General features: G+C 37.9%; 1 protein-coding gene across 13 annotated transcripts in view; it reads left to right on the top strand.

The window, feature by feature from the left end:
* Positions 1-27,426, top strand: part of PLAGL1 (PLAG1 like zinc finger 1) — a 67,659-nt gene that overhangs the window by 11,015 nt on the left and 29,218 nt on the right. For 12 of the 13 annotated variants that reach the window (XM_017517730.2, XM_017517739.1, XM_017517732.1 and 9 more), the window contains exon 3: positions 12,029-12,068. The exons of the other annotated variant lie outside the window; for it this stretch is intronic. The gene's annotated coding sequence lies outside the window, so the exon portion shown is untranslated. The remainder of the gene's footprint in view (positions 1-12,028; positions 12,069-27,426) is intronic. 13 annotated transcript variants of the gene reach the window in all.

Here is a 27,426-nt window from a genome sequence, read left to right as displayed (position 1 = left end):
CTGTGTAGCTACAACCAAGAGCAAGATAGAGATTATTACATCCCTCAAGAAGGAGAAAATTCTGTCATCTACCTCCTGGCCAGCACCTCCCCAACAGATCATACTCTTCTGATGTCCATCATTGTAGGTTAGTTTTGTCTGTTCCTTCCCACCTCGCCCCTGAGATGGTATCTCACTCTCACCCAGGCTGGAGTACAGTTGCATGATGACAGGATGACAGTTCATAGCAGCCTCAACCTGCCAGGCTCAAGTGATCCTCCCACCTAAGTCTCCCTATTTTCTTGAATTTTAAGTATAACCAAATTATACTTAAAATTATTCTTGAATTTTAATTTTTTAAGTATAATTATTCTTGAATTTTAAGTATAACCAAACAGGATGTACTCTTTTGTGTCTGGCATTTATTCAGCATAAATTTTTGAGAGTCATCTGTGTTGATGCATCTACCAATAGGTGGTTCTTTGTGTATTTTTTTCTAAGTAGGAATTCATTGTGGTTTATATACCACAATTTGTTTATCCATTCTGTTAATAGCTATATGGGTGTGTTCCAGTTTGGGTTCTTATAAATAGACCTGCTGGGAATACTCATTCACATGTCTTTTCGTGAACATTTTCAGTATTTCACCAAGGAACAAATCTGAAACTAGAATTGTTAGACCATAGGGTAGATAAACAGTTTACAAAACTCAATGCGTATGTGTACGCTTTTGCTAGCAATAAGATTTGTAGTTGCAGTGCACATTTTCATCAGCACTTGATATTGTTCATCTTTTTCATGTTAAGCCCTCTGGTGAGTTTCAGGTGATATTTCATGGCTTCATGGTCTCATGGTTTTCATTTACATTTCCTTGATGATTATGACTTTTCTGTTTATCTTTTAATGCTGTTTTTTAGTGTCTTAATGAAATCCAGTTTATCAGTTTTTTAATAGTTTGTTTTTTGTCCTGTTTAAGAAATCTTTGTCTATCCCACAATCATGAAGATATCCATTTTTTAAAATATTTAGATCTGTGACCATTCCATCATCTATCTCAAATTAATTTCTGTATGATGTGAGATAAGGGCCAAGGTTAATTTTTTCAGGGTAGAAATTTAATTGCTCTGGAATCTTTTGTGGCCTTTTTTCCCCTCCATTGAAATGCATAGTGCCCTTGTTGAAAATCAAATGCCTGAGTATGTGTGTCTGTTTCTGAACTCTAAGTTCTGTATCCTTGTTCTGTTTGTCTACCTCATGATCAAAGATGGCTAGCCAAACTCTACCTATGATGTCTGTATTTCAGTCAGAAAAAAAAATAAAACAAAACAAAAAACAAAGGAATAAATAAGACTATGCTCCTGCTTCAAGGACAGTACCCAGCACCTGCACATGACACTTCTGCCTACATCCTGTCAGTAACGTGACAACCTTTATCTTCAAGGGACATTAAGAAATGTTCTTATGCTGAGGAGTCATGTGTCCATTTAAAATTCAGAGATTATATTACAAAGAAAAAAGGGAAGAATGAATATCAGAGAAAACTGGCAGCCTTTGCCATACTTTCTGTTTACGAGCTTGAGGTGCTTAAAAACATTCATTTGATTCAATTTCATCTACTTCTCATTGAAGCCTTCTTGGTCAACTTTTGCTTGTAATCATACATGCAGACATCACAGCTCTGTGATAGGACTCTCCCAGATCCACCTAATAAGAGGCATAATAGGGTCAGCTACTTCCTAGTCAGAGAAATGTCCAGACCTTGTTAAAGTTCTCTCAAATCACCCAGTGTTTCTTCTTTATGTGTCACCATTGTGATCATAGCAGTTGGGAGAGAACGAAACCCTAAATCAAGAAAATTTAAAGGAAGATGTGGCTCAGCAGGTCTCAAAATAGAGTGGACAATGGTGGGAAAGTGACTAGGTAAACAGTTTTTTGTTTTGGTTGGCTTCTGACCATCCTTTATCCTTGATATTTGGGAAAAAGATTAGAGGTCTAGATTTCAGTTCTGTTTGCCTTAATTTTATGGCTGGCCACCATTAATATATTCAGTAACATAGATATTTTATGGAAATACTATTACTAGTCTTTGAAACAAAAGCCTCTGTTTTATAATTAAGATTTGAGCCCATCAAGTGTTAAATTTTCCCTTTCATCCCTGGAAAATATATTATGAAATGTTTAAAAAAGGGTGATCTTTCTTCCTTTAGTCTTCAGGCAAATAAAAACAACCTTTATATTTCAGATTTGAAACATTTTATGTAAGCATATGTATCATAATAGCATTTGAATTTTAAGTGATATGAGTATCTTATGACAGTATAGCTTTTAAAGATATTTAACTTAGAAAACATTCATAAATTTATTTAACAGATATTTACAGGAGGTAAACATAATTTGAAACTTAAGCCAAAATGGTTTACACATAAACAGAAAGCATAGAAATCTATTGAAATTCTGTAGTTTAGAATCATGTTTCCTAGGCTCAACTTACTCCTCAAATTAACAGTTTAGTTTAACATTTATCCCCTTTCCCAAAGTAAAGCAACAAACTAGAAACACCATAAGAAAAAAAGCAAAAGCCAAAAATTATGCATCATTTATTGAATGATACGAAAAGTGTAGCTCAACACATACATATAAATATCTGCATAACACTACAGTTTAACTTTTTTATTAGTTTAAGGTTAAATTGAAAGGGACCCTGCTTTATTGTGAATATTTTCCGTATTGACCACTTGTTGTAAATTATTTTATTTAATTGTCTGAACAACATGAGAATAGATAGTTTTGTCTCCTTTGTACAAATAAGAAAATTTTGGCTGAGAAAGAATGAAACCTTTCCCAATATCAGACAGTTAATAAGTAATGCAGCAAGCGTTTGACCTCCGATCACTTGGATTCTGAGCACAGTGTGCCTGTCCTTTTTGATGGTTCTATCTTATTGTTACTTAATTGTTCCCATTAGATGATGGTAAGATAAGGGCATCACTTTGAGAGATGTGAAATAGTCCAATTACCTCCATGAGGTCAGAAAATTTGAAATTAATGCAAATTTGCTATGAGCAAATACATCAGAAACTGACATGTATTATAATGGGAATTTATAATGAGAATTTTAATTGGATTAGAGCCCCACTCTTAAGACATCATTTAACCATAATTACCTCCCTGATGGCTCTATCTCCAAATACAGTCCACATTAGGAGTTGGGTTTTCAACATTTAAATTTTGGGGACACATTTGAATCTGTAACAGTGGGTTTTGCAGGAATAAAATGTTGGGACTGAATATGAGCTGCTCCAGTGGTCACACTGCTGTCTCTCATTATCTGCCATGTTTTTTTTTTTTTTTGTTCGAATAATAATAGTAGTAGTTATAATACCATTAGTTTCATTTCGCTCCTACTTGAGATTTCAAGAGCTAGTGTGAAGTAGGGCTGCCTTGTTAAATCTGTCTGCGTTTCTATGGAGTGTAAAATCAGTGTCATACGTTGTAATTGTAATACCTTGTCACATTCAGAGATGTTTAAAACTGCAATCTGGAAAATTGCCTTTAAACAGTGGGGGGGAGGGGAGAAAGATGTTCATATTCTCAGAGGACACAATGTGGAACGTGTGGGCATGGCATTCACTGTGAGATTTAAAAATCTACAATATATAGGAAAATTGCTGGTTTTTCTGACACCTTTCTGAGATTATCAAAATAATAAAGATCCAAACCTAGTCTTTCCAGCATTGCAAATTATAAATTTCACCAGTGTACTCTAGGGAGTCTCTGGTCCGTAACAGTTTTGAAATCCTTCACCAGATTCCAGGAAGCCTGGGGAGTAAAATGCTTCTTGATTAGTCCCTGATTCTACCATCTTGTTCATCATTTTTAGAAGCACTGGCTCTACCCCCTAGGGAGTTCTTTTCTTTTCTTTTCTTTTCTTTTTTTTTTCCTTAGCTACATATGAAGTAGACATTTGAGAATTTGCCTCACTTGGGAACTGAGCAACTCTCTCTGTCCACTTCCGGTATATAGAGGGTTGGGGGCCAAAGGGTCATTTTAAGACTTCAGCTGATAAGCTTATTCTTTTTGGCAGCACAGTTCTCTCCAAATTTGGAAGGTTTCTTATCTGTTTGTCCCCAATCAGTTCTGTGTGCTAGAAAACACAGCCTAATATTTACTTTTGTCATGCATGGGTCCTGGTTTTCCGATTTGCTACATTGATTTGTATTCTGGCTCCCATAGCTGTCTTTCTGGTCCTAAAGGAAGTTATCTTCGGACTGGCTGGCTTCTACTAGAAAGCTTCACTTTTAATCTGCTCTATTCTCTTAGTCATCTTATCCACATGAAACAATTTAATGGAGGATATACTATGTATCCTTATCCTGAGACAATTTTGTTTAAAAAAAAGTTTTCCTGGGCTTTTGATCTTCAAAGTCTTATCTTTAACTGTTAGTGTAGGGGTGGAGAAGAAGTTAATTTTTGTAGTTGCAAAATCTGAAATGTCTGCAGTCTCCTCATTCCCTTTCACTTCTTGGAAACTGGATAGTTCTTTTCTGAGATCAGCTCTTTCTTGAAATACTTTGTCAAAGAAAGCCAGTAATAACCAATAAACATTTCAATTGTGTGGTTTGGTTTGGTTTTGTTTTTTTGAAACAAGTCTCACTCACTTTGTCACCCAGATGCAGTGGCATCTTGGCTCACTGCAATCTCCACCTCCCAGGTTCAAGCAATTCTTCTGCCTCAGCTACCTGAGTAGCTGGGATTACAGGCACATGCCACCAGACCCAACTACTTTTTGTATTTTTACTAGAGGTGGGGTTTCACCACGTTGGCCAGGCTGATTTCGAACTCCTGACTTCAAGTGATCTGCCTGCCGCAGCCTCCCAAAGTGCTAGGATTAGAATTGTGAGCCACCCTGCCCAACCATATTTCAATTGTTTTTTTCTTGCCTCTTTAGAGCTACATGTTCATTTGGCAGGAGATCTGCCTCCAAAAGTAGTAGAGGCAAATGTTTTACTAGATACATTGCCACTGTATAAAACACATCACTATCTTTCTGGCCCTTAAAATCAGTTTCCTCACTACTTGCTGACCACTAAACCAAGGTCATATATTTTAGGTTTTTGCTAAAACAGCACCCTACTTCTGGTACCAATTTCAATCCAACAGTCAGGATGGGCTAACTTTATATTGTGCTAACAAGCCATCCCTAAACCTCAGTGGCTTCATTCAAAAACAGTTTATTTTTTGCTTGCAGTAAACTCCACCATGGATTTGCAGAAGACTGCATCACGTAGAGAGACTCAAGCCTGTGGGTGTACCACCTTTGTCATTGTATACTTTATAGGACACTTGGCCTTCTCAGCTGCTGTGGTTCAGAAAGGAAATGTTCAATGGTTTTCCCTCCATAATCAATTTTTTATTAACAGCCTAGAACGAATCTCATGCCCCACCTAATTTTAAAGGAGTAGAGTTTAAGCCAGGATATAAATAGAAACACTTTTACCATGCATCTAAATATTTATAAGATATAAATTAGGCAGACCAATTAAGTCCAAAGCTAACCAACCAAATCCAAAATAGATCTTTCCTTGACCAATTCACCTGATATTTGCTGGAAAACCTTGTTTGAATGTGGACTTCTTGGAGTCTACTTCTAGAACATGGTACTGGGGGAAAGCTGGCTACTAAGCCCTGGCCTGTTTTACCTTCTCTAACTATTCTATGGTCACTCTGCCTGCTGTGTCCACATCTCTGGCAAACAGCAACCCCTTGACCACCCCTTGGGTTTAGGGGTTGCATATAACAGGAGTACAGTCTATCCTTAAAAACACAGATCTGGGAAAGAGCCTGTGCAGTCCCTGGTTAGCAGGCTTGAAGCTCTTTGGACAAGGAATTCCATGGTTCTGGGAACCAGGAGCATAGCCTAGGAGAAAGAGTCTAGGCTTGGGTAGGCATCTTTGCCTTAGGCCTTTGGACTCCTGACTCTAAAGGAAATGGTGCAGCTAGATCAAGGCTGGAATGGAGCATGGATCCTAAGGCAGAGCCCCTCTTGCCCAGGTTAAGGGCAGTACTGAGTGAGTGCAATGTCTATATGCCTAGAAAACCAGACAGGTTATGGGGTGAGCATATAACTCTCTACCATACCTCATGCTTACCAATTTGGCTTCCATAGTAGAACTAGGGAAGGAAGATGCCCTAATCACCAACACTGAGTATCATATCTTGACAATTAAAATCCTCATTATAAAGTTCCATTATAAAATATAAGTCAAGTTTCTGAGGTATTTCCTCATAGCAAATTTGCATCAGTTCTAGGTTTTCCAACCTCATGGACATAATGGGACCATGTCACATCTGTCAAAGTGATGCCCGTATCTTGTCATCATCTAATGGAAACAACTAAGAAACAGTGAGATGCTTGTTATCTGTCTGATGTTGAGAAAGGTTTTATTCTTTTTCAGCCACAATTTTTTTATGTGTACAAAGGGGCTAAAGCCACCTATTCTCATGTGGTTGGAACAATTAAATAATTTACACCAAGTGGTGAATGCTGAAAACATTCATAGGCAAAGCAAGATCCTTTTTCTCAATTAAAAATAATGAAACAATGAGCTATTCTAAGGAATGTGTTTGCTAGATAATGCAGGGGCATGACAAAAGGGAGGAAAGACGGGTTGGGTCCCTGGAAGATGAAGCCTTTAATATCCTGAAAAAAGTGCCTTGGGGCAGCCCTGGGCTCTTGCATATCTTGAAGGGAAGGTATGTTTTTACTGTCTCAACCTAGTAATCTCTCTTGAGCCTCAGTGTCCTGGTTTTAAAAATGAGGATAATAAGAATTGCTTTGATGACCTTGATAAGGCTCTTTTGATAGAGTAGTAGAGATTAGAGCCTGGGGAATGGGTTGGAAACCAGTGGAAGGTAAGGAAATGGGATTATCTAAGATTTCTGTTCTTTCAGAAGTTTGTCTGAGAAAGGGTGGGAGTACAGCAGGACCTGGAGGTCAGTGAAGGTTTTGTTCTTTAAAAACTGGGGACTATCGGCCTGGCGCCGTGGCTCACGCCTGTAATCCCAGCACTTTGAGAGGCCGAGGTGGGCAGATCACGAGGTCAGGAGATTGAGACCATCCTGGCCAACATGGTGAAACTTTGTCTCTACTAAAAATACAAAAATTAGCTGGGTGTGGTAGCACACTCCTGTAGTCCCAGCCATGCCAGAGGCTCAGGCAGGAGAATCGCAGGAGAACCCAGGAGGCAGAGGTTGCAGTGATCCAAGATCGCACCACTGTACTCCAGCCTGGTGACAGAGTGAGACTCTGTCTAAAAAAAAAAAAAGAAGGGAATATCAGAGCATAGTGTGTGTCGATGACAAGTATCTTAGTATAAAGGGAGAAGAAAATGTAGAAGAAATTCTGAACAGAGAGATGGAGTTGGCCTCTGGTTCTAGGGAGGGTGCATCCTCCTTTGGATATAGGCAAGTTTGTGGGTATGTGGGACGTTTGTGAGCTAGAAAGTGGAGATGCCCTATCCAACAGCTTTTGTCTCCCGGAAGCATGAAGTGGAGATGTTAACAGAGAGATGTTATATGTAAGTGTTAGGAGTGGGGAGGGCAATTGCAAGATAGGAGAGAAGGTGTGAAATGAAATGACTGAAGAGTAGGGAAATGTATAATTGTTGGGCAGTCTCTGGAATCCAAGTGAATTTGAGTTGGCAGAGTTAGAGTCTGTTTACCCATGTGTACATATATGGAGAGAGAGACAGAGAGAGCAAGAGAGAGAGAGAGATTGAGAGAGATTCATTATGAGGAATTGACCCAGATGATTATGGAGGCTGAGAAATCCCACAATCCACTGTCTGCAAGCTGTAGACTTGGGAAAGCTGGTGGTGTGATTCTGGTCTGAGTCTGAAGGCCTGAGAAACAGAGGAGCCAGGGGTCTAAATCCTAGTCCAAGGGCAGGAAGAGATTGGTGTCCCAGCTCAGGCAGGCAGGAAGAAAAAGGGGTGAATTCCTCCTTCCTCTACCTTTTGGTTCTATTTGAACCCTCAATGGATTGGATGTTGCCAGCCCATATTGGGGAGGGTGGTGTTCCCCCCAAGTCCACCAGCATGAGTGCTGATTTCATCCAGAAACACCTGCATGGACACAGTCACACTGAGCTGCCTCTCAGGGCTTTTCAAGTTATCCCTGAGGTATGCATTATTATTTAGTTAGCGCTGTGATTACAAATGTGCATAGGGTTTTAAGTGGTCTGCTCTGAATTTTTCTCCCTCTGTTATTTTTGGTGTGAGATTTTATAGACTATGAGTTATTTCAAACATGCCTGACCTGTCTTCGTGTCTATGCAAGGTCATTGCAATGAACTGAATGTGCGTATCCCCCCAAAAGCCATGTGTTGAAACCCTAATTATAATGAGATGGTATTGGATGGTGGGGCCTTAGGGAAGACATTAGGCCATAAGGGTGGAGACTTCAGGAACGGGATTAGAACCTTTATAAGAAGAGGGCAGAGGACTAGCTGGCTTTTCTTCCCACCTTTTGAGGATGAGAGAGTCATCAGTAGACAGTTGGAGAAGGTTCCTCACCAGAACCTGTCCATGCTGACACCATGATCTCAGACTTCTCTCCTCCAGAACTGTGAGAACTAAATGTTGTTTCAGCCATCCAGTCTGTGGCACTTTGCTGTTGCAGCCTGAACTGACCAAGGTACGCGTGGTCAGTTTTTAGAATTTTCAAATGCTTTCATGTAAAACGATAAAGGATATCATCTTCCTGGCAGGTAAATGCAAGTCAAAGGAGAGTGCCCACAGTAGTCCCTGATGGCCTTTCAGGGAATATCTCGGTTTCCTCCTCCAGAACCTCTGGTGAAGTGGAGCCAACCTGCCATAAACTCTGCTGTGATTGTGCTCATCACAAGGGGATTTATGGGGTGTTTGTGCATGGCTATTCTTTGTAAACAAAATTAAACAGATATAGTCTTTATCCTCTAAGAATTTAACAACTTAAAAACAGTGACATAAATGTTATAGCTGAGGTGATAGATGAAATAAATATGAAACATTTAGTTAATCTTATAGGATATTCTAGAATGATGAACCACTGAGAAACCATACAAGCATTGTGTTCATACCGTACACCACCAGGTGACTATGTTTAGCAGCAGAGAAAGGGATGTTAGTTTAGGCATAATCATTATTACTCACCATTTTACATGAAAGCATTTGAAAATTCTAAAAACTGACCATGCCTGCGTTGGTCAGTAAAGGGTGCAATAGCAAAAATGTCATCTCACCAAGACTTACTGGGCAAACATCACGTGTGGGAATGGAAAAGTGTTTCTTAGTTTATATGTTATATGTTTGGAAAAAGCTTAGCAGACCAACTAGAAAGCTTATTCTAAATAAACACTATGCTCTTAGAAAGATATGAGAAACAAGGCATGCTAAACTTAAAGGGGGCTTTATGTATGTGTCTCCCTGGGAAAAGAGTTGGAGATAAACGCAGCTCATGGAGGAATTCCGTCATTCTTAGAACTTTGACATCTATTTTGTCCCATGTTTCAGAGATAGAGCTTCCAGAGAAAATTAAGATTACCATCTGCCTTGTATTTACTCAAGAAGACCAGGACACAATGTTTTCTTGAAATAATAATGCTTATAAAAGTCTTAACTCTAGGAGACTGATAAGAGAGCTGTATCCAGCGTCCCCTGAGTTTATCACGCTGGCCCAGCCATGGATAACTGGCTTCTTGTTGAGGAAGGCAGACAGGGATCAGAGGATGGTATTTGAAAAGGAGGAGAGGGTTTCCTTCACCCTGATCTTTTTTGCTTATACCTACCTTTAAGAAAATGTGAGTTTTTACTTTGGGAGGCCAAGGTAGGAGGATCACTTGGGCCCAGGAGTTCAAGATTAGCCTGGGCAATATAGTGAGACCTTGTCTCTACTTAAAAAAAAAAAAAAAAAAACAAGCTGGGGGTAGTGACACATGCCTATAGTCCCAGCTACTTGGGAGGCTGAAATGGGAGGATTCATTAAGCTCCAGAGATCAAGCTTGGAAGCTTGCAGTGAGCCTTGATCACGTCACCACACTTCAGTCTGGGTGACAGAGACCTTGTCTTTAAAAAAGTCTTGAGTAACTGGGAGAGATTATAAAGCTAGTTAAAATCAACTAATAGTGATATCTAGAAATCTCATAAAATATAAGCATTTTGAAGTTTTTTTTCTTTTTAGCTACTCTTTTAACTGAAAACATTTTTCATATATTTAAGTGGTAGTGAAGTAATGAATTAACTTCCCTCCCAGAAAGTCGAGACTAATATTATGTGTCTTCACGTGGAAGGTGAACTTCAGAGCTCCATTTCCCTAGTTCCTATGTATAACTCGGTCATATGCACACCAAACCATGCTAATAATGCATTCTCCTCCCCTGGCTGCCTCTTGAACTTAGATCATCCAGGAGGCGTCTGTAAAGTCAGCACTGTAAAGAAAGCCTCGTCAGGGTATTTGAGGCAGCATATCAATGGCTTATTGAGTGGGCACCTTTTAAGCACTGTTGGATGATAGGCAGAACTGTCACAGCTATGCATAAATGTGCTGTGTAGTTTCACAGAAGAAAATATCTACTAATCCTCAGTTACAGTGCTATATTATTAAGCTAATAAACCTACAGAAAGTTTGTCACCATAGGTGTCTGTTAAATTACTATAACCTGAACATTATCTTTGGAGTTTTAGATGTCTCTATTGGCTGAAGAGCCTAATTTTGAAGCTTTCATCTGTTCAAAAATTTCATTTTTCCCGTCATCATCTCTGCTCAATTGAATATGTCTTTTTCAAGAGCAATCTTGGCTATGTATAAACTGCTGTCTGACAATCCCAGTGAATATTAAGACTGTCTGTCAGGGCTGGTGAACAGTTTGTTGCCATAATATAAAATCTTTTCTGTATGTTCCAACCTTTGCTTTTGGCAATTTTCTATCATTTAGTGTTTGAATAAAATACTGCTTCCATTTTACACATCATTGTTTTGGATATTTTCCTTGTTGAATTCTGGTATGTTAAAATGAAGCTCACCGATAACCAGGTGATTTACTTGTCATAGCAATGAATAGTGACACCAAAATATCTTTACTTTATCATGGGTTTCCTTGAGGGGTGGTAGTCTGGGTTCCCAGAGTCTGCTCCCAAGATTCAGGATTTGCCACTTGCTAGTTGTTCGACCTTAGGCAACCTGTAAATCAGTTGGTGCCTCAGTTTTCTCCTCGTCCAAACGGGGTCAATGTGCATACATCAAAGGCTTGGTATTAGGATTAAATGAGATACACACACACAGACACACACACACACACACGCACACACACGTGTAATATGTAGCTTGACCCATGGTAAGCACTCAGAGGTTTCTTGTTAGAAATATATTGAAAATACAGAATCTGTTAGTGCAGACACTTCTGCCTCCCGTACTTTTTGCATTTGGATTTTTGAAATGAGTGATCTATGCTGTGCTAACAATGAGAAAAACTTCTCTCCAGAGAATTTATTCCTTAAGCTAAAACTTTAATGCAGAAAACTAAAAGTAGTCACTCAAGAATTGACATACAACTAGGAAGAAGTAGTACTAGTAGTAGTAGTAGTAGAAGACATAGAACTATGGACAGGGAGCAAAATACTTTTTGTAAATGGCCGTTATTTAGTGTTAAAAATAGATGTGCAGTGGATCGGGGCAGAAAGGGATTGTAGCAGACGAGGTGGCGTGTATTTGTAAAAGGGCAACATGATGGATCCTTGTGATGGAACTGTTTAATATTTTGACTAGTAGTAGATATGTGGGCTTACACATGTGATAAAACTGTGTAAAACACATGAATATAATTAAACAGGAAATCGCAGTAGACTAGTAGATGGTATTAATATAAACATAACGGTTGTGATATCGTACTGTTGTTTTGTGAAATGTTACTGTTGTGGGAAACTGAGTATGAACCTACAATGATCTCAAAATTACGATTAACAAATGCATGTGCAAATATATCAAACAAGTAACTTTTTATTTTTGTTTTCAGATCGTTCCTGCCTGATTCATAAACATCGCGATTGGCTTTTGTAAGCTGATATTTTAATTTTGTTTATCCTCTTTCCCCAATACCTTGTCTTCTCTAATAACTTGATAATGTTTTTTTTAGAGCTCCTAAAGCAAAAATTGGAGCAAAACTTTTTTATTTTGGGTTCTGACATTATTTTTAAAGTCTGTTTCACTTTTTTTCTGGTACTCTTAGATGATAGTTGTTTTGATAGTGATTTTTGAAGTACATGTCTTGGCCTAGGGGCATTTGTTTCCTTGTAGTGACTGACTTCTTATCAGAGTTATGGTTAGTGGGAGCAAAGGGCAGAGCTGAGGTTGTATATAGATGCAGACATCCTGTTGGACATTAGTCTTCCTTCAAAACATTTTTATGGGTCTTTGTTTTTAAATAGTCTACATAGTATCATTTTTATGGAGGAGAATTAAAATCTACTAAACCAGTTTTTAAAGGATCTTTGAGAATTTATTGTCTGAGATGGCTTTGTTTTTCATCCTGTTAGGAGAGGAGAATATTGTTACAAAGTAACATAACAATGATTTGCATTCTCTGACAGATTCTAAGTCTATATCTTGAATCTTATTCTAGTAGGTTCCGTTTCACCTCTTTTGAGGTCACCAAGAAGACATATACCTCTAAAACAGTCTTAATAGTACATATCTTGGCATACTCATTCCTTGGGATGTTAACTGACGTTAAATGGAAAATTGGCCTATGGTCATTTAAATTTTGGGGGAAATCTGAGTTAAAATTAAATTTGACTTGTTTATTTCCAACAAGTAATTATCAAAGACAGGGTTTGGTCTATGGTGTTTCTCAAACGTATTTCACCATGCAACCCCTGCCTCATCAGGTATACCATTGACCTGGTGCTCCTTGGAAATTTTTGAAAAATATTGCTTTACAATTTAGGAAATTGATATAAATAACAGAATTAATTGTACACTTTTCAGAATGATAGCAAACGAAGGACATTTGAGCAGAATGCAGGCTGGACCATGAAAGGACAGATGGATTAGCTTAAACAGCCGACATGGAGCTAGACCTAAATCATTATAAATATAGTTATAAAACCACATAAAAATTTAAAACCTGGAAAGTAAAAATGCATCATTGTCCCTTACTCCTTCAAGATTCAGGATCTGTCCTTCCCTGTAAAACTAATGTGTCCTAATTCTTGGTGATTTTCAGGCTTCATTGAGTCCTAACATCCTGGCTTCTTGGTTTTTTGACTTCCTCTCCTTCAGTGACCTTGTCTTCCAGACTACATCAGCAACTTCCTTCCATGGTCATACTGTGGACCTAGTCATTAATAAGAGCTACTCTCACTCCATGATCTTGCGTCCTAACACCCCATTCTCCATCTGTCCTCCCACTCCAACACATTTTTAACTCGACATGCAGCTTTTCCACTGCACCACACTTCCTTCATATCTTACATCCTCCCTTACTCAACGTAAGTAGCCTACCCTGCCATTAAAATCACTCATACATTCATCTTCCCTAAACCTTCCCCTTGCTTCGTTGTACTTAGCCATCAATATCCCAGTGCCTTGGTCTACTTATTCCATGCCTGCAGCAGTGCAGCTGAACGTAGCTGGAGGAGAATACCCAGCCATGCTCAATTTAAAGCTTACCCTTGCACTTATATTCTTAGTCCCATCTCCTCTCACCCGCTCAAGGACATTGCTGCAGTAGTTGCCCCTTTTCTGTCCTGCAGCATGCATCCCCACCTCCCTGCTTTACTTAAAAAAGTTATTTAACTCCCTACTCCATTTAATGTTTCTGCTTCCTTTTGCACAATTTCTCCGTCTTTCTGGGCTTTCCACCAAAGTTCTCAAGTGTCACCAGTGACCTTCATATTGCAAACCCAACCATTAATTCTCAGTCCTTATCTTCTTGACCTGTCAGAAGCACTGACCCCATTGATCATGCTTCTCTGTGAAGTATGTTCTTCCCTTGTCTTCTGTGTCTCCACACGTTCCCCGTGGCCTTGCTATTGCATGACTACTCTTATCTTTCTTGCAGATACTTCCTCATTGTCGTGACCTCCAAACATTGGCTGTCCCAGGGCATAGTCTCTGTACTTTTCCTCTCTCAATCCTCATTCCCTAGCTGCTCTCATTCATTTTCATGCTGGCAGCTACCAAATTATCCCCAGTGTGACCCTCTTCTCCAAACTCCAGATTCAAATATCCAATTGCTAAATGTCTGATAGGCATATCAAACCTAATATGTCTGCGACTGAGCTCCCGAGTTCCTCTGTATTCCCAACCAAACTTCCTTCATCCTAAGTTGCCATTTACTGAGATGAGGAAGGCTCTTCTTCCAGTTGCACAGGCCAGGTGTCTTTGCAGCATCCTCATCTGTTCTCTCCCACCCTCTACACATCCAGCTATCAGGACATACTGTCAGCCCACCTTCCATACATCCAGAAGGCGACCAGTCCTCCCCACCTCTTCTGCTACTGCACTGGTGCACATCTTTATCATCTCTTTATAACAGTAACCTTCTAACTGGTCTCCCTGGTTTCTTAGTTTCTCCCCTAGAATTCACTCTCCACATAACAGCTGGATAAATTATTTAAAACTGTAAGTCTGATCGTGTTACTTTCCTGCTCCAGTGTCTCCAGTCCTTCCCGTCTCGCTTACAGAGGCTTATCAGCTCCTATATGATATGGGCCCCATTACCTCTGGCCTAATCTTTTACTGCTCCCCTTCACTCCCTGCTTTAGCCACACCAGTGTTCTTGTTTCCGCATCAGTTTTGCGGTTATTGTACCCACAAATAGCCACATGACTTACATCCTTACCTCCTTCATATCTTCGCTAAATTGTCATCCTCTCACCCATGCCTTCCCTGACCAGCCTGTTTTAAACTGGCACTGTTTTCCCCGCTAAATCTCTTAGCACTTCCTCTCTCTTTGTTACTTCAACTTTTTAAATCACCATCTGATACATATTTTACTTGAGCTTTGTTATAGGATATAGTTAAGCTACTAGAAACAGTTAATTCAAAGATAAGCTTAATTCAAAGGTAAACCTCACAAAGGTAGGAATTTGTGCATGTTTTGTTCACGGTGGTGAATCCCCAGCACCTAGAACAATGCCAGGAAAAACAGCTGCTCAATAAATACTGGTTTAATGAAAAAGATAAATGTTAAAAACAAAGTTTTACTATAATTTGGGTTCCATACGCCCCAATAGATATCCCACAAAAATAGGAAAGTGGGACTGGGGAAAGGGATAGTATAGTAGTTACTGACTTTGCCTATTATACCCTTCTCTTGCTGCTGCCTGATCATAGAATTGGGTAAATGGCTTGAGCTGGAACAATTTATTTGTAAATATAAAGCACTAAGGCAAATATAAAAGTTTGGAACTTTGTACTGAGAGGACTTCTGCCTCCAGCCATCTTGTAATAACAGGAACTGGAGTTATTCTTTTGCCTAAAATAGCCTAACAAACAGACACACAAGAAAAGCCCATAAAACATATGAAACAAAGGCATTCTGACATTGGACAAATGGCACAAGACAGTGAACCCTGAGAGAAGGAAAAAACAAATGATTTGCCCCAGGTTGCAGTGCAGAAAGGCAGAACCCAACATAGCTTATCCTAGGTTGAGATGATAGAGTTAGGAATTCTGGGAGGCTGAGGCAGCTAGAAATTGAAGGACAAAGTACCAGAGAAGAGAGAGTTAGTTACACAGAGAGTGAGCTCCAGAAGGCTCTCCCGGAGGCTTCAGTTGAGTGCTGATTAGTGTTCATGCATAAGAGAACTACCCATGGATGAGGAAATAGCCACTGGGAAGAAAAACGTAGCTCATATAGGGCAACAAAGAGTGTGTCCCCTCTACAATTCAGAATGGAAAAACCTTGTATATAGGTGGAGTACTCAGAAGAGTAATGCTTCAGCAGTGAGGCAAAATTAGCCCTAGACTATGGTCTCATCTGATCCTGCCTAAAAAATCTTAAAAATAAGCTATTCAAGATAGGTCATAAAACTTTTTTGTAAAGGGCCAGATGGAAAATATTTTAGGATATGTGGGCCATTTGGTCTCTATTGTAACTACTCACTTTGCTATTCTAGTGTTAAAACAGCCATGAACAATTTGTAAGCAAATGTATTTACATGTATCAGAATGTATTCCAATAAAATTTTATTTATAGAAATAGGCAGTAGGCCAGATTTGGCCTGTGGGCCTAGTTTGCAGACACTTGGTTTGAAGGATCAAATTATTTCAAGTAGCTTAACTGTATCCCAGAACAAAGCTCAAGGATATTTAAGGAAATACAACATATCTAGCACCCATTAATAAAGTATGCAATGTGTAGCGTTCAATCAGAATTTATCAGACATGCAGGGAAGTAGGAAAATCCAATAATGAAGAGAAAACTCAATCAACAGAAATAGACCCAGAAGTGACACAGATGTAACAAGTGGAAATACTAAAATAAATTAAATAGATTTAATAAGGATATTAATAAAATAGTTATTATTACTATGTTCCATATGCTCAAGATGGTAGGTGAAACCATAAGCTTGTTAAGAAAAGACAGATGCTATTAAAAGACCCAAATTGAACTTCTAGACTTCTAGAGATTATATAAACACGTGAGGTAAAAAATACACTGGATAGGATTAATGGCAGATCAGACATCAAGAAAGAAACATGTCATGAACTTGAAGACATGGCAGTTAAAATTATACAAAATGAGATATGAATGGAAAAAAAAAACTAGTAAAAAGTGAATTGCACTTCAGTGAGCTGTGGGACAACTTGAAATGGACAAATATGTATGTGATTGGAGTCTCTAAAGGAGGAAGAGGACAGAGAATAAAGATGTAATGGCTGAAGCCTTGCCAAATTTGATGAAAACAATAAACCCACAAATTTAAGTTAAATAAATATAAAGCAAGTACAAAAAACATAAAGAAAATGACACCAAGGGACACCATAATCAAATAGTTTAAGACCAGTTGTAAAGAGAGATTTTAAAGTGGAGAAAAAAGACTCTACATTCAGAGGAACAAACACGACAGAAGGAATGTGATCCAGAAGACAGTGGAGCAACTCCTTCCAAGTACTGAAAGCTAAAACTGTTAATCTATAAATCTATAGTTGTGACAATATCTTTCAAAAGAAGGTGAAACATGCAAGCCTTTCTTTGATAGGAAAATAAAAGGTGAAATTAAGACTTTTTCAGACATACTAAAGCTGAAAGAATTAATCACCAGTAGACCCACAGTGTAAGAAATGCTAAAGGAAATCTTTAATGAAGAAGGAAATAATGCCAGATAGCAGTAAAGATCACCAGAAATGGCAACCACCTGGCCAATACTTATGATTATGATTATTTTTAATATTGTTTAAAAGATTGTTTAAATAAAAATAGTAGCAAATGAGGTGTATAACATGTAAAAGCAAAAGGCACAATGGTTGTGCAAAGGTCAGGAGAGGAAAAACAAAAATATATCATATAAAGTTTTTATACCCTACATGAACTGGTATAATATCCCTTAAAAGTACACCCTGGTAAGTTAAAGATACAACAACCACTAAGATATCAAAACAGAGTTATAAGCCAAAGGAGATAAAATTAGAGAAAAATAATCAATTCAGAAGAAGAAAAGGAGCAAAGAATAATTGGGACAATTAGAAAGCAAATAACAAGATGGTACATTTCAGCCTAATCATATCAGTAACCCCATTAAGCATAAATGATCCATCATAATTAAAAGGCAATGAATGTCAGATTTAATACACAAATTGGCTGATCTGAAGGTAGTGAGTTATCTCAATTGATTGTTCACAGTCAGATTTAATACACACAAAACCCCGTGAGAACTATATTCTGCCTACAAAAAAATATACTTCATATGTAAAAACACAAATAGGATTTAAGCTAAAGGATGAAAAAAATATCATTTTTAGCACTGAGTTCTAAAAACTGCAGTAACTATGTTCTTATTAGACAAAGTAGAAATTAGAACAAAGGATATTACCAGGAAAAAATAGTGTTATTTCATAATGATAAAGTGGTGACTTTATCAAGAGGAAGTAATCTTAAATGTTCATGCATCTAGTAAAAGAATTCCAGTATACATGGGAAGAAATAGACAAATTCACAATTATGGTCAGATTTCAGCACCCTTCCCTCAACAGATAATAGACCAAGTAGCTGGAAAACTAATAAGACTGTAGAAGACATGAACAGCACTGTCAACCACGCTGACTTAATTGACATTTATAGAACAGTACTCAACAGCAAACTGCACATTTTTTCTAAGCATAGCCAGAACACTTACCAAGATAGACCGTATTCTGAGTGGGAAAATAAGTTAATTAATTTAAAAGGATTTAAATCATACAAAGAGTTTTCACTGACCACAATGGAATTCCATTAGAACAGAAAGGAATCTGGAAACATGTCTTAAACTGAACAAAAGTCATACAAAATACCTTCTTAGACCACGGAATTAAACGAGAAGTTAATACCAGAAAAATTTCTGGAAATTTTCCAAATATTTGGAAATTAAACAGTATACTTCTAATAACCGATGGATCAAAGAAGAATCTCAAGAAAAATGTTTAGATATTTTAAATTAACTGAAAATCAAAATACAGTTTATGAAAGCATGTGGGATACAGCTAAAACAGTGCTTCAAAATTTGTAGCATTAAATTGATATATTAGAAAAGAAAAAGAGTCTAAAATCAATAACTCAGTTTCCACCTTAGGAAACTAGAAAAATAGAACAAATTAAACCTGAAGTGAGCAGAAGAAAGTAAATACTGAAAATTAGAGCAGAAGTCAACAAAGTAGAAAACAGGAAAACAATGGAGAAAATCAACAAAATAAAAAGCTGGTTCTTTGAAATGATGAGTAAAATGATAAATCTCTTTCCAGGCAACTGAGAAAAATGAGTACACAAATTACCAATATTAGGAATGAAAGAGGTATTATTCTGTTAATCCCATAGATAATACAGAATTAATAAGAGAATAGTATAAACAAGCTCTCACCCACATATTTAATAAATTAGATAAAATAGACTAGTTCCTTGAAATATATAAATTAAAACAGCTTCTAGACAGCAGACCCAGATGGTTGTACTGGTGAATTTTACCAACGAATTCTACCAACTAACCAGTGGGACAAAAAGGAAAACAATCCACACCAAAAAGAAATGAGCTGGCCGGGTGCGGTGGCTCACACCTATAACTCTAGCACTTTGGGAGACTGAGACAGGTGGATCACTGAAGGTTGGGAGTTTGAGACCAGCCTGGCCAACATGGTGAAACAGTGTCTCTACTAAAAATACAAAAATTACCCTGGCATGGTGGAGGGCTCCTATAATCTCAGGTATACAGACTATACCTGTAGTTTCAGCTACTTGAGAGGCTGAGGAGGAGAAATGCTTGAACCTGGGAGGTGGAGGTTGCAGTGAGCCAGGATTGCCCCACTTCACTGCAGCCTGGGCAGCCGAGCCAGACTTGTCTCAAAGAAAGAAAGAAAGAAAGAAATGAGCTGTCAAGCCATGAAAAAGCATGCATGAAAATTAAATATACATTACTAAAGTAAAAGAAGCCAGTTTCAAAAGGCTGCATACTATATAATTTCAACTATATGACATTTTAGGAAGTGTAAAACTATTTAGACAGTAAAAAGATCAGCAAAACTTCTCTGATGTTATGCTGATGTAGACATGTCATCATAAATTTTTTTAAACCCGTAGAATATAAAACACCGAGAGTGAACCCTAATGAAAACCATGGATTCTGAGTGATAATGATGTGCCAGTGGAGGTTTATCACTTGTAACATATGTACCACTCTAGTGGGGGATGTTGAGAATAGAGGAGACTATGTGTGGGGGGGAAGGGGGTATATGGGATATCCCTGTAACTTAGGCTCAATTTTGCTGTAAATATATACTTCTTTAAAAAGTAGCCTATTTTTAAAAAATCAAAAAGGAAATTAGAAAATATTTTGAACTGAATGAAAATAAAACCGTATTTTCAAGTGACTAAGATGCAACTTGCAGCAATGTTTAGAGAGGAATTTGTGGCACTGCATGCCTATGTTAGAGAAGAAGAATGGTCTCAAATTAATGACTCATCAAGGATTGTCATAATCATCTCCAAACGTCTGAATGTCTTTCATTAAAAAGTATGTTTCTTTCATGTTGTAAGAGAAGATAGAATTAGGAGTGGTAACTTACAAAAAGAAACTCAGTTCTTAGGACAGAAACAGTTGTCATACTTCACCAGCTCTGGGCTGAGTTTCTTTAGCAAGACATATTCCTTTAGATATTCATAACAGTCCTTTTAAACTGTTTCTGATATAAATGGTAGTAAAGAAAATATTTTAAAACATTAACAGGCAGTAAATTAACATGCACATTTCAAGTGATGTATTATATAGTAGGTAATGTAATATAAGAATAAGCAGTAATTTTAAAAGTCACATAACTGTAGAATTAGAAGTTACCTTAAGTATTAATATTATTAAGTCAAACAATAGTGGCTTCAGCTTCCTGCCTCTTTAATATCAAGGCCTTGGATGAAATTTTTAAAAGGCAGTGAGGGCATCCATTTAAATTTTCAAATGAACAAAAAGCAGTATAAGGAAAACTAAATCAGTGACTGAGATATTCAGAATTCACCACTGCCACCCCCCCCCCCAAAATGTCTTAGCCTCAAGGACAAGTAGGAATATTCCAGAAGTATGTCTATACTTGATAAAAGGTTGTATAAATGTCACCTTCTCTGCAGAACCTTTTCTGGTTCTCCCAGTCTTAGTGGCCTGTCTTCCCACAGTGTTCTGTACACTCTGTACTGTGGCATCTCTGTGCTACCACCCATTAATAGGGTGTTATGAAAAATCAGACAAGGAATAAAAACTAATGTTTCCTGTTTACCACTGGCAGCCTCCTCTTGTGCTAGAAAATTACTGTTTTCCCTTAGTAATGTGAGGGTCAGTGAAGTAAGATATGTGTTCTTTGAAAACGTGAAAGCACTATCTACAGACAACAAATATCCCTGTGTGTGCTTTTCTCTTCAAGTGGTAACAGTCTGTGAATTTCTTCCTGTTACCAATACATTTCTACTTGAAATGGCTAAGTGGCAAGAAGTAAAGCTGAATTGTACAGAAAAACCACACTGCTTCTTTATAGTAGCAAGGATTTGCCTCAATTAGCCTTTTAAAAAGACACTTCAATTAGTGTTTCTGTTTTGTAAAGTAGCTTCTTTCTCTTTTATAATAGTTTGATCTTGGTTCATTAGTTGCCCCCCATAAAATCCTACATTTGAAGGCTAAACTTTTAATGCTAACGGGGATCATGCAATCTAGAGACTGAATGTTAGATTTTATGTCTTTTTCTTGAAAAGAAGTTCTTCCTTTTAACAAGCTTTACACTGGTTTGATTTTCAGCGTTAATAATAGCTATCATTATTGAGCTCTTGTTGCATGCCAACACTGTTTTAGGAGCTTTATACAAGTTATCTAATTTGATCCTTCACAAACCCTGTGAGGTTATTATTCCTTTTTTACAGACGGGGAAACTGAGGTTCCAAAAATATTGTTAATTGCTTAATTTATAAAATTATTACAAAGGGACACTAAAATTTAAATACAGATCTGACTCCAGAGTCCATACTCTTGAAAACTACCTCATTGAATGGAAGTGGTATAATGCACTGGCCTCTAACGCTGGGATGACTTATTTAATATAACCTTGCCTCAGAACTTCAGTGAATGATAATATCCCCATTACTTGGTAGCTGGGTATAATGGAAACAGCACAGGATTCAAAGATAGAATACTTGGATTTAAAGTTTTAACTTCTGATTATTAGTTCCACGACTTTGGCAAGGCAGTTTAGCTCTCTTGAGCCTATTATCTTCTTATTCAAAAATAGATTAATAAAACCATCTCTCTCAGGTGTAAAATGGATCCGATGGCTAATGCTTTCTCAGTGTTTTGTAAATGCTTTTGAAAGATACGTAAATGGATTGATAAGTGTTTTTGGTCATTTGCCATAGACTTTCTTTCAGTAGTAAATTTCCTGAGTGCTTTTAAAAAACAATTTGCTTTATAGAAATGTAGTGCATTTCCAGAGAACCTCTGTTGAGTGACAGAGTGAGCATTATATAAGGAATTTCTACTCATAAGCCTAGGTTTCTTTGATGAGATACGTAGTTTTTGAGGAGTGGTTATTTCATAGTATTGTGTCAAGGAATTCTTCACAGATATTTCTGTCATCATTTTGGAAAGGTAGGAAGACAGAAAGAGGGGTTAAATGTATCCCCTAGGCCCAAAGTGAGTCAATGCCAGAGTTAACTGTAAGGTTCCTAAGTGTTGGCACATCGCTTTTGTAACAAGCTACCTATCCTGTGCAGTTGAGAGTTCTGTGTATTCAAAGTCCATCTCTGTCCTAAATTGAATGTAAGGGAATGTTTTTTTCTCCTTGAGGGCTGTACAGCTGTCTATACAAAATAGCATCTTTGACAGTTCAAGGTGAGTAATTAGTGAATAGATGGCCCTGGAGAGGTTGCTGATAACCCCCCAGGTCAGTACTGACGCCTGTGGGCACGTGGGAAGTCTGTGTCCCGCATTACCGAGTGAGTTCATACCTTTCGTTCCAATATTGTTTATTTTCTTTTGGTTTCACAATTTTGAAACTTATCCCATCGATTCCCATGTGTGCTCAGGATCAGGGACAGAAATGGAATGGAGCACAATAGAACGAATGCATTTTGTTATAGGCTTCCACGAAGTTCGTGTGAAATAAGCTGTTCAGAATTCAGTGGCGAATTTGGAAACCTCTTAGGTAACCAGTCAGAATAATTCATTTTCTTTCATAGTTCCTCTTGCTCTCTCCTCTCTCCCTGGGTATCCATTCTCACCCCACAAACACACAATTCATTCATACACAGGAGCTTGGATTACCCAGTTTGAGTGATGACCTGCATCCAATTAAAAAAAACTCTTATATCTCTGTTCATACTTTTGTTATGCAAACAGCATTTATGCAAACTAACTGTCTTTAAGTTGTGTTTCCTTCTCTGGAAATCACCCCTTAGAGTAACCCTAGAAACTGCAGCTCTGAATTCATCACGTTATAGCATCTTACTGGGTGTAGCAGACTGGCTTTAGCACAGCAATGAACTAATAGAGGCCGCATGGATAGCCATCTTCCTCTGGCTATTAGAACGCACTGGTCGATTGAGAATAAAGTTTCCATGTAGTTTGGGTACGGTGACATGAAAGAAGTTGCAGACTGTTCAGTGAGATCGTCGCTTGTAGGGTTATAGGATGGAGGAAGAAAGGGAGAGTGAGAGGGAGAAGTTTATTTATGGAATGTCAGGGGGCCATTGAAGCTCAGCAGGCCCTAGAAGGAGAAGACTTCCCCCCGTGCTTGTTTTTTCCCTCTGACCTTGGATGAACTAGTGAGCAGTATATTATGCCGGGTGATTGTGCTGGTTTGTCATGGTTAGCATTCTGGACTGTCACTGGAATGTAGGAAACGGATGAATTTGAATTGAACCATGAGGTGGTCTGCTGGGCCCTCTCCTTGTCTCAAGGAAACCTGTCGCTGTTTGTCTGGGCTGGGCCTAATGAAAGCAATGGAGGGAGAGAGAGGTGGGCCTTTGATCTCTTTGTTGCAGCTGCTCCCTGGGAACTCGCTGAAATCAATGCCCTGTTTTCCTGAAGGAATGAATGGCTCTGCCTAACTAGCTTTGTGAAGCCGTGGGGAATTCACTGCCTCTGTTTATTGACAGCTGAAAAGGAGCACATGGGGTGGAATGGACCTTCTTGTGAAAACCAGGCACAGGGAAAATTAGACCTCAATTTAACACAGAGGAATTGGGAAATTCACCCCAAAGGAGACGGGAGTTTCTCATGCTTACATTAGAATTACTCAAGTTTGGGGCTAGTGTGCAATGAACAATGGAGGTTTTGTCACAACTATGTTATAAGTAGGAATATGGTCTGCATAATAAGTGATATTAAGTAGAAGTTGATTCTCCACCCTCCCTCTTTTTTTAAATACAGAAGTGGAGAAAAATATTAACCATGATATAATCAGGTGATTCTTTTGTTTTTGCTTTGAGAAGAAAGAAAACTAATACAGTAAGCATTGTTGGTATTATCTGGAAACACTCTAAAATCCATCTTTCATTCATTATATTTTAAAACATCTTTGAACTTGGAAGCTACGTTCCACTCATGCCAGCGATTCATGACATACTGGATTGTGTGCATTGCATGGGAATATTACAATAATCTTTTTATTTTTTTTTTTTTAATTTATATTCTTGGAATATTGTAACTGGAAGTCTGTGTCAAACAGAAACTGGCTAGTAGACCAAGATTAGTGCCTGACATTGCACCAGTTGATACATCTTAAAATTACCACCTTACTTTTTAGAACACACCAAAGAAAAATTCTTGAGTTTATCACAAGGAAACATCTCTGGGATACCTTCTTTCACATCTCTCTGCACTTGCTTGATTTCCCAGGAAGAATTTATGGCTTCTTCCTTTGGCCCCCCAGCCCTTTGTGCACACCTCTATTATAGCACTTAACACATGGCCCTGTAGCTCTTTATTTAGGTGTATTCTTTTAGCTGGAAGTAAAGCAGCTGTGTTGTATTCATTTTTATATCTCAAGCCTAGCAGAGCTCTTGGCTCAGTAAATGCGAGCTGAATGAATGGGGATTGATGGCTCCCTGTACATTCCTTTGAAAGTAATTACTTATCCCAGTTTCAGCTGCAAATACTAAATTTTGGGAGAATCTGATTGGTCTGTTGTTACCTGATTGTTGCTATTGCTTTTAAAATTTCTTCCTCTATGGAGAACTATTATGCACTTCTTTGCTTTAGCAAGTTTGTCAGGCAGTCCAGGGCTCCAGAAGGAAGCATCACCAGTGTGTGGCATTTTCCTTTTCAGGTCCAAGCTCTCGTCTCTGTTATACTTTCCTAAAAATAAACCTCAGCGTAATGTTTAGATATTTCCATTAAGAAGATGAAAAAGCTTTTCATTTAGAATTTGTAGACTTTTACTTGACTGAATTTAGTGATTGAGATGGATAAGATGGATAAAGCTGCCATTTTACATGATTTAATTCTGTGATGTAATGTTAAATAATAACAAAACTCAAAACCTCCCTTGACAATTTCTTTAACCAGATTTACTACCATTGCATGTTTTGAATTCCTTATCAGAGAAAGCAAACACACAGCTTTGCTCCTTAGTGAAAAGTCTAAGGGAAATTTTGATTCTAAAGCACTGACTAGTCTGATTTCACAGAATTCTAGGACAAACCCAGTTTCTTAGCTATTCTCCACTTATACCCTATTTCTTTTTAAAGCCAGAGCTTGAAGTGAGAAATTGTTGTCAATATTTTTTGGGAAAATAACTTATCAAAATCGTAATGGAAATTTTTAGAAAGTGTTGTAAGAGGGAGTAAGTAAGCAGACAAGTACATGAACGGGCTAATATTTTACTTTCCATGTTATTTTTGTTTTATTTCCACTACCAAGATTATTTTTAAAGAAACCTATTTGCACTTCTGTTTTGATTAGTGGTGAAGGTAAATTTAAAATAGAGGTTTACACATGTGTGAATTGCAGGAGGAATCTCGTGGAGGAAGGGGCGTTTGTATGGGTTCTACAAATAAGGTAGATTCAGCGGGTTGTGATTCTGCTGAGATTTTAGATTTCCTATGAAACAGGAAAATTACTATGATTTTGATCATTAGTAGACTCTCACCCTCATAAGTATTAACTTGAAGATTAAAAAAAAAAAAGCATTAAGCATAGCACTTAGGTTTCATAACTTGGCTGCTCAATCCTCCCAGTTTCTGAAAGTAATTTTGTGTGGCATAACACCAAAGTAGGGAGAGGCAGAGGGTGGAGGGAAACAGGAAATCAAACTGCACTTTTCCATTTGATGTTTCGGCTTTCAGCGATGAGGCATATCTTTGTCTACATTAATAAAAAAGAACTACAGACAGGCCAGGGAAGTAATTCAGTTAAAAACTGTGTTTTTGCTATGCTTATGGAATCATATAACTTCAACTATGTGATTCTCCAGAAAAGAGCCTCTTTCCTCAGACTGCAGACTGCTGTAATATCCAAGAAGAGTAGCTCCAAGTAGCTTAAGAGTCAAACCCTCAAAATAGGTTTGGGGATGGACATATGTTATGTCACTGTGTTTGCATGTGTATTAATCTATGTTAGCAAACTTCCTAGTAGAAGAACACTAGATACTTCCCTCTTAGACAGTTTCCCATGCACCCAGACTGACTAATAAAGCAACCTTAATAAACGTTTATCTAGCCATTGAAAATGAGATGTCCTCCTTACCCACTAGGTTTAATTGCTAGAATAGAAAGCTATTCTGAAATACAGAATTATTTAAAATTAAATAATGCATCAGTTGTATAAAATCAGATATGAGTATTATAAAAATCATCTGTAATAATTAAAGACAATCATTTGTAATTAATCATCTGTATATTAATGAGGCTGTTAAAATACTTAATATGTTTTTGGTAGTTTAAATGTTTACTTTGCAACATTACATATTGTCTCCTTTAGTGAGACATTTTTCTGCAAGGAAGAACCTCAATTCAAGAGGAAAAACTCAAACTCAGCTCATACCTAAAAGTTTATGCCTTTTGCATTAGTAAGATTCAAATTGATAGGGTTTTGTTATTTTAAAAAACACCAGCGGCCTTTTTGGTCACGGCATCAATGTGGGCTACTCAGAGAAGGGGGTTACTTAGGCGTAGTGCTCAATTATTCATCCAATTGGTTTGGACTGCTAATCAGCAATGAATTTATATCTGTGGAGGTGAGGGTTGATGGGTTTAAGTTATTGATCTATTTCCTGTCTTCATTATTTTCACTGAAAGCTATGTTTCCATCTCTTTTCGGTCTGTAAACATTTCACTGCTGCCCTCTCGTCACTTGCTGTCCAGTTTCTGTCCTTTTCCTTATCTCAAGGTGAATGATTGGGTCTGCACAGCAAATTCTTTTCTCCGGGCCTCTGCTGATAGCAGTGGTCTTGACTTAAAAAAAAAAAAAAATTGAAGTTAAGCCAAAGTGGGTTTAAAAAAAATTTTTTTTTTCATCTTTTGCCTTTTAGTGGACTTTTCTTCCCTCCCCCTCTTTACTCTCATCCCTGCTCAGGTTCTTGTCTCCTTTACCCAAAGGAATAGTGTTCATCTTCGTTGATATGCTTTAAAAAGTTCTGATTATCTTAATTTTTTTTTTTTTTAAGAGACTGAGTCCTGTTATGTTCCCCAGACTGGTCTCGAACTGCTGCCCTCAAACAAACCTCCTGCCTTGGCCTCTCAAATTGCTG

This window comes from Cebus imitator, unplaced genomic scaffold, assembly GCF_001604975.1.
Source record: "Cebus imitator isolate Cc_AM_T3 unplaced genomic scaffold, Cebus_imitator-1.0 Scaffold642, whole genome shotgun sequence".
Taxonomy (NCBI): Eukaryota; Metazoa; Chordata; class Mammalia; order Primates; family Cebidae; genus Cebus; species Cebus imitator.
The sequence above is the reverse complement of the archived record's forward strand: the minus strand, read 5'-3'. Positions and strand labels throughout refer to the sequence as shown.